The sequence below is a fragment of the Herpailurus yagouaroundi genome, unplaced genomic scaffold (genome assembly GCF_014898765.1).
Source record: "Herpailurus yagouaroundi ecotype Mexico unplaced genomic scaffold, PumYag 59150, whole genome shotgun sequence".
Classification (NCBI taxonomy): Eukaryota; Metazoa; Chordata; class Mammalia; order Carnivora; family Felidae; genus Herpailurus; species Herpailurus yagouaroundi.
This window is the reverse complement of record NW_024414953.1, coordinates 1-5534: the sequence shown is the minus strand read 5'-3', so window position 1 is coordinate 5534 and position 5534 is coordinate 1. Positions and strand designations below refer to the sequence as shown.

General features: G+C 43.6%; 1 long non-coding RNA gene across 1 annotated transcript; it reads left to right on the top strand.

The window, feature by feature from the left end:
* The first annotated feature begins 477 nt into the window (after positions 1-477).
* On the top strand, positions 478-5230 carry LOC121024155 (uncharacterized). Its single transcript, XR_005787628.1, has 2 exons — positions 478-4282; positions 4961-5230. It is a non-coding gene; the product is annotated as an uncharacterized LOC121024155 (long non-coding RNA).
* Positions 5231-5534: the final 304 nt, after the last annotated feature.

Here is a 5534-nt window from a genome sequence, read left to right as displayed (position 1 = left end):
AGGAAAAATAGAAACTCTTTAACAAAGAAACAAAATCTTCCAGGGTGCCTGGGTGGCTCAGTCGGTTAAGCATCCGACTTCGGCTCAGGTCATGATCTCATGGTTCGTGAATTTGAGCCCCGTGTCGGGCTCTGTGCTGACAGCTCAGAGCCTGGAGCCTGCTTTGGATTCTGTGTCACTCTCTCTCTCTGCCCCTCCACTACTCACGCTCTGTCTCTCTCTCTCTCTCTCAAAAATAAATAAAAATGTTTAATAATTTTAAAACAAAGGAAACAAAATCTTCCAAAGAAATAGAAGATATAATGAAGAATAAAAAAGAAATTTAAGAACTGAAAAATCCTGGGCGCCTGGGTGACTCAGTTAAATGTCTGACTTTGGCTCAGGTCGTGATCTCACTGCTCATGGGTTTGAGCGCCATATCAGTCTCTGTGCTCACAGCTCAGAGTCTGGAGCCTGCCTCAAATTCTGTATCTCCCTCTGTCTCTGTTCCTCCCCCACTCATGCTTGCTTTCTCTCTCAAAAATAAATAAACATAAAAAAGAACTGAAAAATCCAATAAATGAACTTTTAAAAAACCTCAGTAGATTACTTCAACAGCAGAACAATATGATGTAAGAATGAATCAATGAACTCTAAGATAGAGCACATTAATGGCTGCTAAGGGTTAAGGATAGTGGAGGGAAGGATGATGAGTGTGAGTGTAAAGGGGTAGTACAGGGAAATCTGTGGGGGTGGAATAGTTCTGTATCTTGACTGCTGTGGTGATTACTATAGAAACCTCCACATGTGATAGAATTAGACATGTATATCATACCAATGCCAATTTCTTGAATTTGATATTGTATTATAGTTATAACTGTGCCCATTGGGGAAAGTGGCTGAAGGGGTACTCTTTACTATCTTTGCAATTTCTTGTGAATCTATCATTATTTCAAAAAGTTTAAAAAAATAGAGTAGAATTGATAAAATAATTTGTTAAGAGCATCTGGCCCAGCCGTATTTCAAAAATCATGCCATGAGTATTAGCTGGTGGCTCCCATTACTGCTACCACTGACACTGGATACTAGATGCTGCCCTTGACCCTGCTACCAATGCCACTCCTAGAAACTGGATTTTCTTGTGGCTACAGATATGGCATTGAATTCCATCATTGCATCTTTGAATCACTCCTTACAGACTAAGTGTTAGGTTGGAGTTGTGACTATTTATGCAGTAAAAGAATTGACTCCACAGGTGTGTGGGGTATACAAACCCTGGCATTCCAAAGCAAAATTGTCTGTACATTCCAAATAAAGGTCTGGCTCTTGACAAGCTCCTGGGGGATAAACCTCTAAGTTTGTAATATCCTGCCTGATTAGACTTTTTGTTCACCTGGGGCTTGGGCCACACCAGATAGTTTACGTTAACAATGTAATTTATAGTGGGCCTTGGCCCTTGTGGTATTATATATTGGCTTGTGACCTTGTGGTACCTCTGCACAGGCTGGAGACTGAGTAACTAAGGTCAGCCACACAAGTGTCCCATGCCTACCTGACCCCCGCCCCCTTAAAATCCCAGCTCAGGCAAACTTCCCTGGTTGCCACATACCTCACTGGGAGATTTGAGCATGGGCCATACAACTCCACTGAGAAAAGACAACTGGAATCTTATGCCTGGTTTCTCATGGAGTCTTTCCTGTGCACTTTTTAGTTTTGTTGATTTAAAATCAGTATCCTTTCACTGTAATAAATAAATAAAAATTTCAAGACCCTACCACAGTGGTAAATCCTACACCACGTTCTCTTGGCTGTTGAGAGAATGTGAAAAAGTGAATATCTGGCCTTTATGTCGAACTGTTATGTAATATAAATTATATACATAGTATTTCCTTACTAAAATGTGAAAAAATAATTGAAATATATCTAGTCCTAAGGGTTTTCAATAAGCATCTGTAAGGCTGTATAAAGAAGTCCAAAAAATAAGACAGACAATACAAAATAAATAGGTAAAAGACTTGCACAGTTACTTTACAAAAGAAATCTAATCAGTCCACTAATATATGAATATGTGTTTCACTGCTTACATGAGAAATGTAAATTAAAACCAGAGGAGATACCAATAAAATACACATCACATTGGCAAAAAGTTGGAAAAGTCTTCATATTACCAAGCACTGTAGAGTATGCCAGTCTTTCTCCCGGGCATCTGGTCACAGGAATGAAAAACATTAAACATAAAATACAAGAATATATGTAACAAATATCTAATTGCAATGTTTGTATGTATGTGCCCCTGAAACCTGAAACTAGAATGACCATCAGTGGGGAAATGGTTGACTACATTGGAGTACATCCCTGTCATGGAATATTATGCAGCAATGTAAAAGAATGAATTTGGTAGATTAGCATTAACTAATAAAATAACTCTGATGCATTTAAAGTGTATATGATCTTAATTTTGTAAAACAGTAAAAAATGGCTTTTTGACCATGGAAAAATATAAAAATGGCTGTTAAAATGTATGTTTGGCAGATGAAGGTAGAGGTGAAAGGAATGGGAGGCAATAAGCAAAAGAATGCAATTTAAAACATTTATAGCATACATATCCCATTTATGTAAATATATACGCATGGAGTGTTACATGAAAAGGTAGCATCAAAATCTTAATAGCAGTTATCTCAGGGTGGTGCCATTGGGAGTGATGTTTACTTAATTTCTAAAATATTTGAGTAATGTTTAAATTTTTAATGACAAATATGCATTATTTGTATAATGAGGAAAAGTAAGTGAATTCATCACAGGAAAGAAAAAAAATGCCTCTCAGATTTCTTGCTTGAGCAACAGGGTGGATGGTGGGATTTATTCATTCATTAACAAACATTTTTTAGCATACAAAATATACCAGTTATCATTGTAGATACAGGGGATACAGCAACGAATAAAACAAAAATTCATCTCCCTAAAAGGCTTTTATTCTAATTGAGAGAGTGGCATGACTAAAGGAGAAACACACTGTGTTTGAGGAAGAGGATATATGCAAAGGAATCAGTTTGAGACCTGTTCAATTTGAAAATATTAAGGGTTATCCAATTGCAGAAGTGAGGCAGACAGTTGGATTATGGATCTAGAATTCATAGGCCAAGTCAAGACTGGACATACAGATACAGAAGCAGATAGCATTCAAAATGGTGTTTCAGACCTTCTTTCCTGAGTCTGATCACGTACCACTGCAGACACTTTACAGAGGAAGTGCTGAGAAAAAACAGGCAGCTGACAGGGGAGGTTGCTATGCAACAGATGAGGAAAGTCATCCAGCCAGGCAGAATTGATGTTGGCCTTTGGGGACCAAATGCTGCCATCCTTTCTAGCATTAGCTTTCTTTCATATGCAGACTCCTGGCTGGAGCTGATGCCAGAACAAATGTGAAATGTACAAAGATCTGCCTTGGATTTTTGGAAAGTTATCAGTTCAATTTGAGTCATTTCACATCTGTATATGATTTTCTGACTCTCCAGTCATCTGGAAGCATAGCAGCATGTGTGTCCTTGGGTCGGACTCCAGTCAGTGCTATTTGTGCTTCCCATTTTGCATGTTGAGAAGCTGGCTCAGAGAAGTGGAATGACCTGAGCAGGCTCACACAGCTATGGATAGAATGGCACAGCAGTCCATCCCAGGAATTGAGGACCCAAGCCTGTAAAGAACCAGGGTAAACATTTACTCTGAATCCAGGCTTGCCATGGGTCAGGCACACAAATGCCTGATTGTCCTGGCCGCTCCAGTGGGCACCAGCAAGGCCTCATGGGCAGTGTGTTTGTGCCACTCACAGGGAGAGGCCTGACAGAGTAGGGAGTGAATCCTGAAGAACAATCCCCACACCTGGATGGAACCACATAAAGGGGGTGGGGACTAAGGGCCTCTACCTGTGTTCTGTGTGCAGAGCATGAGCTTAAGTCTTGGAGAACACAAACCTTGCTTCTTTGGGGCAGGTGTTGACAGGGCAGGGAGTGTGTGTGTGTGTGTGTGTGTGTGTGTGTGTGTGAAAGAGAGAGAGAGAGAGAGAAATCTGTCACTCAACCTGAAGAGGGGAGGGTGCCTCAGTTCCCAGGCCAAAACTAGTGGAACGTGGGTTTTGGAGTCAAGAAGGCCCTGGCCCACGTTTTACATTTTCTGTTTATTGGCTCTATAGCCTTGTCTAGTTTATACAGTGTATCTGTGCTTTAGCTTCCTGACCTATAAAATAGGGATGCTGACACCCACCTCCCAGGGCTGCTGTGAGAAGACAAGCCCCAGCACAGACTGTGCTGTGATGTTGAAGCTGTGCCCTTCCCTCCCCATCTCACTAGCACACAAGATAAGCGCATGGTTGGAGCTGCACAAAGTGCTGGAAAGAATCCAATGTTTAGGAGTCTGGGATCTGTTGAGGGGGATCATATAGATTTGTGTGTCAGGTGCAGACTTGTTCTATCTCCAACAGTGTATTCTCTCTGTCTGTTCCTTTTCCTGGGTCCCAAAGTAGGTAAGCTTAGCAGGAGCCTAGCACTTGTTGCAGTTAGAGACCCCACACAGACACCTCCTTAACGGTGACCTAAGTGGTGCTAGGCAAGGGGGTGGCGATGCATGCCGACCCGACGGGAGGGGCCATAAATGGGAAGGGATAGAATGGAGACGCATTGCGGAAAAGGTTGGGGGCCGGTGTGGGGCAAGGGGTGGGACCTAAAGGCGCCGCGCATCTGTTTGGGGGAGGGGATATTGAGGAAAGAGGTGGGACCCTGGTATACTGTCGACCTGGTTGGTGGTGGGGTGGTGTGTTGGCAAAGGGGCGGGATTGCTTGCCACTGCACATGCGCACCGTGATGTTCAGGACGAAGCTTTTGTTGGGGAAGCGGGCGGGACTTTTATTTGCTCGGTCAGTTCTTGCGCATGCGCACAACTATCTGAGGCGGTGGGTGGTATATTAGGCGGAGAGGCGGGGTCTTCTTAGCTGCCGCGCTGGCATTTTCTCCTGGACAAGGAGAGGGTGCGGCTGCCGAGAGCCGATCACTGCAATCCCGATCCTCTGAGTCGTGAAGAAGGGAGGCAACGAGGGGGTTGGGGTTGGGGCCTGAGGCAAGGTGAGAATTAGCCCCCAGACAGGGCATCTGCCCCCTGGTGCGGGCCCCCCATTTTTCATTTCGATCCCTTTACCCCGGATTCTGATTCCCCTTCCACTCCCCGAACCCCGATTCACACCCCTTACCCGACCCTCCTTTACTCAGAACCTCTGTTTGCTCTCCGAACCCCTCCCATCGTTAAAAATCTCCACAGATTTCTCGACCTCAATCTGTACTGTCATACGATTCCTCCTGATTCGAAACCTCCATTCAATTTTACCATATGCGAGCCCTAACCCATTCCCCTTGGATTCAGAACTGTTACTGGTTTTCCGAACCCTGATTTGAAGCTTCTTTCCGGCAGTAGCTTCTCAGGATTCAGAACCACCATCCTGACACCCATTCACTTTTCCCACCCCGATCCAGCCCGTTCCCCTCACATTCAGCGCCTCATTCACCCCCACA